Below are 13,616 nucleotides of genomic sequence, written 5' to 3'. Positions count from 1 at the left end.
GAACTTCACAAGTTTTCCTAAACTGAGTATTATGATCACAAATAAGTTGTTCATAACATTCTCTCAAAAAACCAAACACTAAAATGTTATACTAGTTGTCTATGTTTTCCTTCTAGGTTATTACAATTTCCCTCCAAAATGAATTTATCCTCAGCATATAAACAAGCAACAAGTATTAAACATGTTCGATTAATGTGGCTATTAATCTTGAAAATGCTTTTATGTTCAAAGACAGAAAGATAAGATGCATTTGTTCGTGCATCTAATAGTATTTGAGAGTTGATTGCATGAATGTTTTATTTTGTATACACATCGCATTTTGCATCACACTGCATTTTATTAGAATTGTTATCCTACGCTTTGGTAAGGGCTGTTTTGAGAGTCTGACAGGAACAGACATCTGATCAGAAAGATTGAAACATGGGGATAATAGAAGTCATAAAAATTAGGTGGGTTGGGGGTCAGGTGGGATGCAAGACTTTAAAGTTCACTGAACCAATACCAACCTCTCTCCAATCTGTCCACTTCCAGTTTTAGCAGAGGAGTCTGTGGTCAGGCCATCAACAAATTGACAGGAGTCAGGTTGTCTATTTAAATATAATGAGGTTGCAGGCCTCATATGTAATCGATCTTTCAGGTTTAACTCTGGCTGGTTCGCTTTCCTCGCTTTGCGGGAAAATTAGCAGATAAAAGGGGCTGCTTTTTGGATCTTTAGAGAGCTCCATTTGGGTCAACAGAAGTAAATGTTTCTTCAAAGCCACTGAGATTATTTTCTTCTCTGTTCAATTTTGTAACATTGCTCCCTGAAATCAGACCTCCTAGGATCAGGAAATGGGCTCCTATCACTCCCCCTGCAATCAGGGATCAAATCCCCCACTACCACCCAACCCCCATTGCCCCAACGACACTACCACTAACTCAGACACACACCTCCTACCTCCTCCTGGCCTGCAGACTTGTCCAGATCATTCCTTGCCCGCAGGGAGCTAAGCCTGTCAATCAGGCTGGTTTCGGGGCAGGCAATCTTCTTGGAAAAGAAGGTTCATAGTGTGAAGTGCAAACTCCACAGAATGAAATTATTTCCCCATTACATTCCAGAAAACCCATCATAGTCAAGATTGGGCTATTGAGTTAGAGAGCAGGTAGGCATGGATTTGGTAAGTGGCAGCATATTCAAGGATGTGAGAGAGCAAGCAGAGATGATAGTTTGCAAGGATAGGGGTTCAAGGATAGGTTTGGCAGGAGCAGTGTGATGACGGCAGTTTTAAACGGGTACAGGACAATATCTGAAGGGATAACTCATTTCTTATGAAATAATTTAAAATTCTTAACAAGGTAACAATTTAACATTATCTATTAAATGCAAATCTATTCCAATGGCCTGGCTGATAATGGGACCATCCTGTCTAGCATTAGACTGAACATGATCTTGAGTTCAATTCCCAGCTTCTGTTGAGTTAGCTGACTAACAATTGGAAGTTTAATTAGTTCAGGACACCTGAGTGGACAGTGTATGCATTCAAGGTCAGGTTTGGATAAGCTTAGTTTCAGCTAAAATATCCTCCTTGGTCAGATAACCTAACAGCACTCACTATCAGGTATCATTCATGAAGAACATAAAAAACCTTGCATTTCTTTTTGTACCAAATACTCTGATATAAATGCATTTTAAGCACCCCTCAACTTTAAAATATCTGAAATGACTTTGCATTTCTTTTTCCACAACGCAAGCTATTTTCTACTTAAAGTATTTTCTGCTTAACCAAATTTACCTTAGGTATTATCTATTTAACTTGTCAGTCATTGCACATTCATGGAAGCAACTATTGGAAGTGGCATTCTGTCACACTGTTTGTCATTTCTGATTAGCACCAGTCAGCTTGTTGTGAATTGTCACTTGACTGAAATACCAGAAAGTTGCCTATAAAACTGTACCTTCGCAAAGTTACCTTTTCATTTTGGTTTCTTGACCACACCATTTTTCATCAACAACAACCTGATATCAAGACCAGAATGACAATGGAAAGCTTGATGCAGTGTTCACTGCCACTTACATCTTGCTCTGAGCAGAAATAGCCAGCAGCATCATGCAAATCACAATCCTGTGACATATATGGAAAGCTGTTGATTTTTTTTTATTCATGGGATGTGGGTGTCGCTGACCAGCATGTATTGCCCATCCCTAATTGCTCTTCAACTGAGTGGCTTGTGAGGCCATTTCACAGGGCATTTAAGAGTCAACCATATATTGCTGTGGATCTGGAGTCACAAGTAGGCCAGACCAGGTAAGGATGGCAGATTTCCTTCCCTAAAGGACATTAGTGAATCAGATGGCTTTTTATGACAATGGTCATCATTAGACTTTTAAATCCATGTTTTTATTGAATTCAAACCCAGAACTCTAGAGCATTACCCTGGGTCTCTGGATTAATAGTCCAGTGACAATACCACTATGCCACTGCCTCCCTGTTTGGTTTGCCTTGAAATTGGGGTCAGTCTGTCTAAACACTTTGGAAGGGTCAAACAGTTTAGCAAATAATTGGACTCCTGAGTTCCTCAGGGCAATGTTCAGGCCCAAATATCTTCAGCTGCTTCATCAATGATCTTCGCTCCAATAGAAATGAGGATATTCACTGATGTTTACACAATGTTCAGTCCCATTCATAACTTCTTAGATAATGAAGTAGTTCATGTTGACATGCAGCAAGACCTGGACAAGATTCCGGCTTGGGCTGTTAAGTGGCAAGTAATATTCATGCCACAAATGCCAAGCAATGGCCATCTCCAACAAAAAAGAATCTAGTTATCTCCCCTTAAAATGCACCAGCATTACCATTACTTAATCTCCCACCTTCAACGTTCTGGGGTTGCCATTAACCAGATCAATCACATAAATACTGTGACTACAATAGCAGGTCAGAGGCTGAGAATTTTGATGAACAACTCATTTCCAGACTCACCAAAGCCTGTCCACTATTCACAAGGCACAGGTCAGGAATGTGGCGGAATACTCTCCACTTGCCCTGGGTAAATGCAGCTCCAACAACACTCAAGAAGCTCAACACCATCCAGGACAAAGCAGCTTGATTGACACTGCAACTGCCACCACCAACGCATTATAGCAGTAGTGTGTACTACCCATAAGAGGCACTGCAGCAACTCACCAAGGCTCCTTCAACAGCACCTTCTGAACCTGTAGTCTCAACCTGTAGCTCGGGGCCTGATAATCTACATCCCAGAATACTTAAGGAAGTGGCTCTAGAAATAGTGAATGCATTGGTGGTCATCTTCCAGGATTCTATAGACTCTGGAACAGTCCCTGCAGATTGGAGAGTAGCTAATGTCACTCCAATATTTAAAAAGGGAGGTAGAGAGAAAACAGGGAATTATAGACCAGTAAGCCTAATATCGAAAGTGGCGAAAATTCTCGAATCCATTATCAAGGACATTATAGCTGAGCATTTAGAAAGCAGTGGCAGGATCAGACAGAGTCAGCATGGATTTATGAAGGGGAAATCATGCTTGATATTTCTATTGGAATTCTTTGAAGATGTAACTAGTAGAGTTGACAAGGGGAAGCCAGTCAATGTGGTATATTTGGACTTTCAGAAAGCATTTGACAAAGTCCCACATAAAAGATCATTGTGTAAAATTAAAGCGCATGGGATTGGGGGAAGTGCATTGAGATGGATAGAAAACTGGTTGGCAGAGAGGAAACAAAAAGTAGGAATTAATGGATCCTTTTCAAATTGGCAGGCAGTAACTAGTGGGGTGCCACAGGGATCGGTGCTGGGATCCCAACTATTCACAATATATATATTAATGATTTGGATGAGGGAACAAAATGTAACATCTCAAAGTTTGCAGATGATGCCAAGTTGAGTGGGAGGATGAACTGTGACGAAGATGCAGAGATCCTTCAGCATGATCTGGATGGGTTGGGTGAGTGGGCTAATCAATGGCAGGTGCAGTATAATTTGGATAAATGTGAGGTTATTCACTTTGGAAGCAAAAACAAGAAGGCAGATTACTACCTGAATGGCTGTAAATTGGGAGAGGAGAGTGTGCAGCGGGACCTGGGTGTCCTTGTGCACCAGTCGCTGAAGGTAAGCACGCAGGTGCAGCAGGTGGTAAAGAAGGTAAATGGTATGTTGGCCTTCATTTTGAGAGATTTCGAATACAGGAGCAGGTATGTGTTGTTGCAATTATACAGGGCCTTGGTGAGGCCATACCTAGAATATTGTGTGCAGTTTTGGTCTCCTTTTCTGAGGAAGGATGTTCTTGCTCTCGAGGGAGTGTAGCGAAGGATTACTAGGCTGATTCAAGGGATGGCGGGACTGACGTATGAGGTGAGATTGACTAGGTTAGGATTGTTTTCACTGGAGTTCATATGAATGAGGGGGGAATCTCAAAGAGACTTATAAAATTCTAACAGGACTAGACAAGGTAGATGCAGGGAGGATGTTCCCGATGGTGGGGGAGTCCAGAACCGGGTCACAATCTGAGGATTCAGGGTAGACGATTTAGGATGAAGATGAGGAGACATTTCTTCACCCAAAGAGTGGTGAGCCTGTGGAATTCATTACCACAGGAAGTAGTTGATGCCAAAACATTGAATGTATTCAACAGCTGGCTAGATATAGCACTTAGGGTGAATGGGATTAAAGGTTATGGAGAGAAAACAGGATTAGGCCATTGAGTTGGACAATCAGCCAACAGGTTCTTTTCCAAATCGCTCATCATCTTAGCTTGGAAATTTACCACTGTTCCTTCACCATCACTGGATGATAATCCTAGTATTCCCTCCCTAAACGTATACTGAATGGACCTGTGGATTGCAACAGTTTTAAGGTGGGGATGAGGTTAGAGTCAATAGTGATAACAACAAAATGTATGTATAATGCACCTTTCATGTAATAAAATGTCCCAAGGCCATTCACAGGAGAATTATAAGGCATGATTTGACACCAAATCACATAACATAATTTTAAGGCACTTGTTCAATGCTTGGTCAAAGACGGAAGTTTCGAGGAAAGAGGAGTAAGAGTTGAAAATGTTTAGGGAGGTCATTCCAGAGTTTAGGGTCTAGGCAGATGAATTCATGGCCACCAATAGTGTAGCAGTTAATATCCCTGCCATCTTACTGATGGCGTGGCTATCTGGTCAGAATTTTGTCCTGGGGCCAAAGGAGAGGGTGTAGTTGTTAGTCAAATATGAAATGAAAATTGGGAGAGTCTACTTCACCCTCAGACAATTGTCAGGGAAAACAATTATGCTGGTAACTATGGTACGGAGGTTGTAGCAGGGTCTGAAGACAATGGCTTGGGTCTTCCCAATGTTTGATTATAGGAAATTTCTGTATTCAGTACTGGATGGGCAATAATGGGCAATAATGCTGCCCTTGCCAGCAGCACTCACATACCATGAGCAAAAAACCAAATAATTAATTTCACTGTAGTCCAGCTGGGTGGGACTGCACTCACCTGATTCCGTTCATTTCTACCTAACCTTAGCGAGAGAATTGCCATCACTGGTTTCTCTTCCCATTCCACACTATTACCTCTGGTATCCCCCAAGGATCTATCCTTGACTCTCTTCTTTTTCTCATTCACATGCTGCCCTTGGTGAAATCATACTGGCAACACCAACCTAATCACCACCTCTTTGAAACTCTGCACCTCTCTATCTTGATCTCTCTTCCTGAAAACCCAGCTATTTGTTTTAATATCCCCCTATATGACGAAGTGTCATTCAGACTCAAAACATTTGCTCTGTTCTCTCTCCACAGATGCTGTCAAACCTGCTGAGATTTTCCAGCATTTTCTGTATTTGGCCTCTTATATGGCTTGTTTTCAAGAAGGAGTTAGAGATAGCTCTTGAGGTTAAAGGGATCAAAGAGTATGAAGGGCAGCAGGGACAGGTTGCTTGATCAGCTACGATCATAATGAATGGCGGAGCAGGCTCGAAGGGTTGAATGGCCTTACTCCTGCTCCTATTTTCTATATATGTTTCATATTTTGTTTTATAACACTCCGTAAAGTGCCTTGGGATGTTTCGTTCCATTGAAGCCGCTACATAAATACAAGTTGCTCTAAATGTAGTAACAACTACACTGAAATTGCTGAATATTTATTTAAAACACTAATTGCAATGCTAAAATATGTATTATTTTGTGAAATAGTATTATTAGTTCCATGCTTCGAAAATTTCATTTGGCTGCTTTTATCTTTAGGTGGCACACAGGTAACTCTATGCAGGAAATCTTCAAATTTGTGCAGAAGCAAAAGATTTTGGCAGACGATCTATCAGGAGACGGGATTGGAAGCCGTTTCAGTGGGCTGAATGACCTTCTTGTTCCAGATTACTTTACGAATGAGTGAGTCATACGGACCACTGAAGGTAAGATTTTGCGTCTCCGCAGAGGTGAATGTTTTGCTGGCGTTAAGTTTTCTGGGGAGGGGGGTGGGGGAGGGTAGGAAGTGAAATCGTTTTATTAAAAAATAAACACACTACCAGAATACAATGTCATATTTAAGACGGTCCTTCAATCCGAGATGTTAAAATCAATGTCTTCTGGGTGTGATTTATCTTTTTATTCCCGTTTGCTGCAATGAAAAAAAAGCTATCATTTCACACTTGCACAGTACAGGTACAGTGCCTTTATTGTGTGCACTGATGACGGCAGCCGCAGGGCTGTGGTGGTGGTGGTTGAGGGAGCGCATTGACCTGAAGGAACTCAGCCTGACCGACGGGTGGCAGTGTTTGCCCTTCTCCCCCCCTCCCGCGGCCTCCACAATCCAGCACCCGTGTTTTTTTGTTGCGGCGGAGGCCAAATGGATGCAGGCAGATAGCGAGAGAGCTAAAAGCAGCGAGGGAGGACCCCGGGCTGGAGCCTTGAGGCCGGCTCGAAGGGCTGGACTTTTCCCCTTCTGGAACATGAGGGATGCAAAGGGAGAGAGGCGGGAAGGAGAGGACGACTGAAAAGGATGCCGGATGAGGGCAAGCAGCGGTGGGTTCAGGTAAGGATCGAGTAGAGACCAGTCAGAGCGGATCCGCCATCCTCTCTCTCCCTCCCTCCCGACTGACTGACTGACCGACCGACTGGAAATCTCCCCGCGATGGGGGCGGCGGCGGTTGGAGAGCGCGAGCGCCGGCGCATGCTCAGTGGGCTCGGCGGCGCTCCTTGGCCGATTGTGCTCGAGCGCTTTTAAAGGGGGGGGGGAGGGAAGCTGGAGAGAGAGAGAGAGAGAGGCTGTAGCTCGGCACTGCGCTTGCTGTGAGGAACCAGTTCAAAACCTTAACATCACAACACTCACCAGGCAAAGGAATACCACGAGCGGCCGTTAAACTTCAATTAACTTTGGGTAGGTATTAAAATAACAGACCTGCGGCGGTGTTTTAAATGAGAGAGAGAGAGATCGCCTCTCAGGTGAGGTTGATGAAGCAAGGCTGCAACCCTCCCCTTGTGTTTGTTGTTTCCATCCCTCCTCTCACTGTTTATCTGCAGGGTTTTCCCCCCTCAAAACACGGTTACTGTGGGGTTTTTTTCTCTCTCTCGCTCTGGAATATCTTTCTTTTGGCAACATGTGTTGCCAGTCGAGTAATTGGTGTCTGCCAAGATGGGCGAGGCAGTTTTTATTTTGTGATAAGGGGAGGAGGAGGTGAGGGGTTCGCCCAAGACTGCTGGCAATCTCATATTGGAACTGACGCCCTTTCTTCTTTTATCATTAATTTGCAAACAACAAAAGGAGCGCCTCTCTCTCTGCCCCGAGCGTTTAAGTTGAGTATTCGCACTGTGGTCGGACCATGAGAAAAAGAGCTCTCCAAGGTTACTAGGTACAAATAAATTTTATTTTTGCTGTCTGTATTAAGCCAAACACCACCTCCCTGAAATATTAGATGTCTGCAGCGCAGATAGTTGGAAGGCTACTGGAAAAGCCTGATCAATGAAAGGAGAACCGAAACACCGGACGTGAATTTTGTGGAAAGCCCGAAATCGGATTGAAATGCTTATCCGAATCACATGGCGTGTGTGTGCCCTATGCAAAATATAATTCATTTGTGAAGGTTTAAGGACAAAATTCAAACGTGGCTTAAGCTGAAGGAGCAAAAAGATGTCTTCTGCCAACTGAAAACGAAAATGCTGGAAAATCTCAGCCAACTGCCATAGTCCAAGTATGGAATATTTTTCTTGTCTCAACCAGTGGGCATAAACCACAAGTCAAAACTGACATTTATTGGTAGTCTTGCTCTGAGGTCATTAATGTAGCTAGTGTGGAAAATAGAATTACCAACGTTACAGTGGAAATATTCTTTGATCTCGAACTCAGCTCATCGTCCACCCTGCATAGATTGAGCTCATTACAAAACTCTGCTGCCCATGTCCTAATTTGCACCACGTCTCAACCACCCATCACTACAATGCTGACTGACCTACATTAGTTCCCTGGTCCAGCAGTTTTGAAAATTAAACATTCCCTTCCTTTCTGGTGTATGGTTTCATGCCTCCCTATCTCTGTAATAACGTCTAGCCTTACAGCCTTCCAAAAACTTATAATTTTTTGTTTGATTTATACTTCAGTGAAATGCCTTGGAACAATTACGTTAAACCACTTTGAGAAAAGATAGGGCAAACTGGTTTGTAACTGATAAAACACAATACTGCAGATGATGGAATCTGACACTAAAACCAGAAAATGCTGGTAAAACTTGGCAGGTCTGACAGCATCTGTGGTGAGAGACTAGAGCCAACGGTCAAGTCAGGATGACCCTTTGTCAGAGCTGGGTCATCCTGACTCTCAGCATTGGCTCTATTCTCTCTCCACAAATGCTGTCAGACCTGGTGAGATTTTCTAGCATTTTCTGATTTGGTTTGTAACTGATCTGTGATAATGTATTTTTAAAATAGTTTATTCCACAACATTGATACTTTCCTATTAATCATGTATTCTGCTTTGATTGCACTGAAAATTGTTAAATTTAGGATCAAGAGTAATCCATAAAGTATATGTGCATTAACATTTTTGGGTTGTGGATGTTGTGTCGCTAGGAGGAAGGTTTGTTGACCACCCAGCTTAGAATCCTGCTTTTGCTGCCTCCAGACTTTACTCATCCAGCCATCCAAAGCTCTGCTGTCTGCATCCTGACTCTTTATCAATTCCTATTCACCTGTGCTCACTGAGTTGTAATGGCTTTTGGTTCAATAGTACCTTATTTAAAAATCACATCCAGTATTATCATGGCCTTGCCCCATGCCTGATCTTTCTCACTTACAGGCCTCAAGTCTGCATTGCTCGAACTGTGGCCTCTGCATCCTTCATTTCTGCTGCCCCACAGTTGGCAGCCATGTTTTCAGCTTTCTAGGTCCCAATCTCTAGAATTTTATCCCAAAACCTCATCCTTTCAATCTCCTTTAAGACACTTCTTAAGTTTGCCTCCACAACCAAGTTTTTATCGTCTGTTCTAATATCAAATTTTGTTTGAGAACGCTCCTGTGAAGTGTGTTGAGATGTTTTACAACATTATATATGCTGTATAAATGGAGGTTTTAGTTGGAGATGAACAGCTGTATAGTGCAAAATGGTCATCGCAACAGTTTAACTTCAGGTTTAACAATGTATAAGTTGTACTAACCTTGAAATGAAATTGAAACATTTAATTAGCCTGCAATTAAAATACTTCAAAGCATCATGATTAGTTATTTTGGCAGCCAAATTACCCAAAATTGCTACAGAAAATACACATAGGATTGGCTTCATATTCCAGTTTGCACCTTAAAATTTCTGTGTTAAACATCGTCATTCTGGAGTATTGACTATTCCTTGGACGCTGGCATTTTGCCAATTATTGCCTGAGTAGTTATCCCAACTTAAGTGGCATTGCATCTGCACTGTCTGCTGATTTTAAATAACTGAATTGCGACCTTGCCTGATAATGGCATAGCTCAGCTTACAGAAATCCCTTCAATTGTTTCTGAATGCTTTTGCAGCCAGTCTACTAGGATAACCGGGTGCTCCGGTTTCCTCCCACAGTCCAAAGATGTGCGGGTTAGGTTGATTGCCCATGCTTAAAAAATTGCCCCTTAGTGTCCTGGGATGCATAGATTAGAGGGATTAGCGGGTAAAATATGTAGGGATATGGGGGTAGGGCCTGGGTGGGATTGTGGTCGGTGCAGACTCGATGGGCCGAATGGCCTCTTTCTGTACTGTAGGGTTTCTATGATTTCTATGATCTTGTATACATCTGATGTTTTTCTGCTTAAGGTGTTTTTAATTGCTTTTAATCTGCTGACACAATTCGATCAATTTCGCCTCAGCCTTTCAGCGTACATTTCTACTGTTTTCTCTCATGTGTTCACCTAGTTTCCTTTGTAGCCAATAAAGTATTTGGAAAATGTAGTTACTGAAGTAGTGAAGAAACAGACAATTTTGCGCACAGCAGAGTTCCACAAACTGCAATATGGTAATAACTGGATAATCTGTTGGTGCTTTTTTTATGGTGTTGATTGAGGGGTGAATATTGACCAGAACACCAGGGATAACTCCCTTTGCAGTAGTGCCAGAGGAATTTTTCTGTTTAATGTTTCATCTGAAAGATGGCACCTCCCACAATGCAGCTATCCCTCAGTAGTGTATTGGAATTTCAGCATTAATGTTTCTGCTTAAACCCTGTAGTGTGACTTGAACTCAGAAACTTGTGACTCAACTGAGTGATAACCACTGAGCCACAGCTGACACGCACAGAAAAGAACAAAGCATGTGACACTATCCTTTTTGGTTTATGAAATGCAGTTTTAAGTTTCATAATTTGTCTTGTTTGCACTGAGCTCTTGCTGTCACTGTCTGACTTCGTTACCAGATTTAGGCAATTTTTTTCTGATTTTCTTTTTTCCCTCTGCTGTACAGGAAGCCAAAGCCTTGACCGCTGATTCTCCATGCCTGTGGATTGGCCAGTCAAGCCATGCTTTGAAGTTCAATTTCACTGTAGGAATGGGTTCATAGCAGCTCATTCCTGTGAGTGAACTAGGCCAGTGCAAAATGTTATGTGAATGTTTACTGGAGTGGCTTCAGCAAACCTTTTTTGCCTTTAAACTGACCTGGTATGTAGGAAATCACCATTTATCTGGATTTGATGTATGTCCTTTGGATCTCCCTTCAAAAATCCTTTTAGCCTTTTCATCTTGTTTTCAAAAGTTTGTTAAAGAATTCCTTTTATGCTTTCAATCTTCTTTCAAAATAATATCCCCTGCTCTGTCTACATAAAATGCTTAGAGACATTATCTACTGTGGGGAGCAATATGGGCATTTTAGTATTTATGCTTGCTTTTGTTCAGTGCAGTTGACAAATTTGAAAATTTCCCAACGTTGATTTGCAGCCAATTTGAAGACTTGTTGACCAAGAACTATGTCTGAATGTGGATGAACCTTGAAAGTATTTTAAGAGGTTGAAGTACATTTTCAGCTGAAATTAGTATTAGATTAAAAGAAGAGGCTTAGGTGGCAAAGAATAAGTGAGCGTGAGGATCAAGAGTGTTTTCGAAACCAGTGTTGGGAAATAGTAATAGTTAAGTTGCAAACTGCAGCTTTAAAGTTTTGTTTTTTTCTTTGTGTTTTACATTCACTTTTTTTAAAAGTTGCCTTATGTGTGGATTTGTTAGTATACCTACCTGCATTTTAATTAGCTTTTAATCTAGGAGTGAGTAATGTAGGGAAGTTAAAACAACATTTTATTTAAAAAGTAGGCTGTTGCTTAGCAACATGGGACCCAAACAGGCATTGATAAACAGATAAGCAGTTTCAGAGGTCAGTAGGTGATTATACTGTAAGGTGAAGGGAAAGTTATAATTTGGACATACTAGCAGATTGCTGAGGAAAAAATCTAGATGAATTGCACTAGAGTTAAAGTAACAAATGTCAAGTATGTTCTGGATCTCAAGAAAGATAACAACTTGTCAGTAGTCTACTGGGAGAGAGAACTGCAGGGAACAGGTACTACAGGAAATGGAGAAAGGTCCCAGAAGACCTTTTTTAAGTTTAAATCAAAGGACAGGGAATCTGGAATGGATTCGCTTTAAGCTCGTTATGGGCAAAGAAGTAGACAAGCAGCAAAAAAAAGTTTTGGATTGAGGGAGAGTGGATTTTAGTAAAATAAGGCAGGATCTGGCCAAGGCACTGGGAATAGGTACTAATGGGGAAATCTACAGAAGAGCAGTGGGTGGGGGGCATTCAAAAAAGGGTGCAAGCCCAACATGTCCCCTCTAAGGTGATAGGTAGAATTACAAGCCGAGACCATGGATGACTAGAGATATTCAGGATACAATGAGAAGGAAAAGAGAGGCTTTTTAAAGTTCAAGAAGAGCAAATTAGTGGAGGCATTAGTGAGGTATAGAAAGTGCAGGGTGAAGCTTAAGAAAGCAATTAGGAATGCAAAGAGGGGATATGAGAGAGCTCTGGCTGGTAAAAGTAGAAAATCCCAAGATACTCTATAAGTATATCAATGGGAAGAGGAAAGAGTAGGGACCAATCTGTGGGTGGAGCCAGAGGACATTGGTAGAGTGAATGAAAATTTCAAATCCATCTTCACCCAAGAGAATGAGGATTATGGTATGGAATTCAGGCAAAGAGACTGTGGGGTTCTTGAGCAAATTGACATGGGGAAGGCCAAGGAATTGGAGGTGTTGGCAATCTTAAAAGTGGATAAACTCCAAGTCCAGATGAATTATGCCCTAGGCTGCTGTGGGAGACAAGGGAGGAGATTGCAGAGGCTCTGACCCAAATTTTCAATTCCTCTTCAGCCATAGGAGAACAGCTAACATGGTTCCTCTATTTAAGAAGAGTTGTAGAGATAAGCCAGGGAACTACAGACCAATGAGTCTCGCATCAGTGGGTAGGGAAACTATCTCCACTTGGAGAGATAAAACTTGATCAGGGATAGTAGCATGGCTTCGTCAAAGGGAGGTCATGCCTAACAAATTTGATTGAAGTTTTTTGAGAAGGTGACCAGGGGTGTAGACGAGGGTAGTGCAGTTAATGTAGTTTGTGGATTTCCACAAAGCCCTTGACAAGGTTCCGCATGGGAGACTTGTAAAGAAGATAAATTCACATGAGATACCGGGTAATTTGATAGTGCATTCAAAATTGGCTCAGTTGTAGGAGACCGAGGATGACAGAAGGCTGCTTTAGTGACTTGGAAGCCGGTGTCCAGTAGCATACCACAGGGATCTGTAGGCCCCCTATTCATTATATAAATAACATTGACAATGTGGGGGGGGGGGTAGGATTAGTAAGTTTGCAGATGCCACAAAGATTGGACGGGTGGTTAACAGTGAGATAGAGTGCCTTGGACTACAAGAAGACATAGATGGAATGGCAGATAAGTGGCAGATGGAATTTAACCCTGAAAAAAGCGAGGTGTTTTTGCACTTTTTGGAAGGAGTAATTTGATAAGGAAGTATTCAATGAATGGTAGGACACTAGGAAGATCTGTGGAACAAAGGGACTGTGGTGTGTTTGTCCACAGATCTCTGAAAGCGAAAGGGCATGTTAGTAGGATGGTGAAAAGGGCATATGGGACACTTGCCTTTATCAATCGAGGCATAGATTACAAAAGCAGGGAAG

The 13,616-nt window shown here is 42.0% G+C and overlaps 1 protein-coding gene across 5 annotated transcripts in view; it reads left to right on the top strand.

Moving 5' to 3' along the window:
- Window positions 1-6,816: 6,816 nt before the first annotated feature.
- Window positions 6,817-13,616, top strand: part of mgat5 (alpha-1,6-mannosylglycoprotein 6-beta-N-acetylglucosaminyltransferase) — an 89,180-nt gene continuing 82,380 nt past the window's right edge. The window contains exon 1 of one of the 5 annotated variants that reach the window (XM_078228131.1): window positions 6,817-7,019. The gene's annotated coding sequence lies outside the window, so the exon portion shown is untranslated. Of the gene's footprint in view, window positions 7,020-7,220; window positions 7,365-13,616 lie in introns of those variants that run through there. The other 4 variants (XM_078228135.1, XM_078228132.1, XM_078228133.1 and 1 more) reach the window with 4 other exon arrangements.

Source organism: Mustelus asterias, chromosome 14, assembly GCF_964213995.1.
Source record: "Mustelus asterias chromosome 14, sMusAst1.hap1.1, whole genome shotgun sequence".
Taxonomy (NCBI): domain Eukaryota; kingdom Metazoa; phylum Chordata; class Chondrichthyes; order Carcharhiniformes; family Triakidae; genus Mustelus; species Mustelus asterias.
Note: the sequence above shows the minus strand (reverse complement) of the source record. Positions and strands in the feature narration are given on the sequence as shown.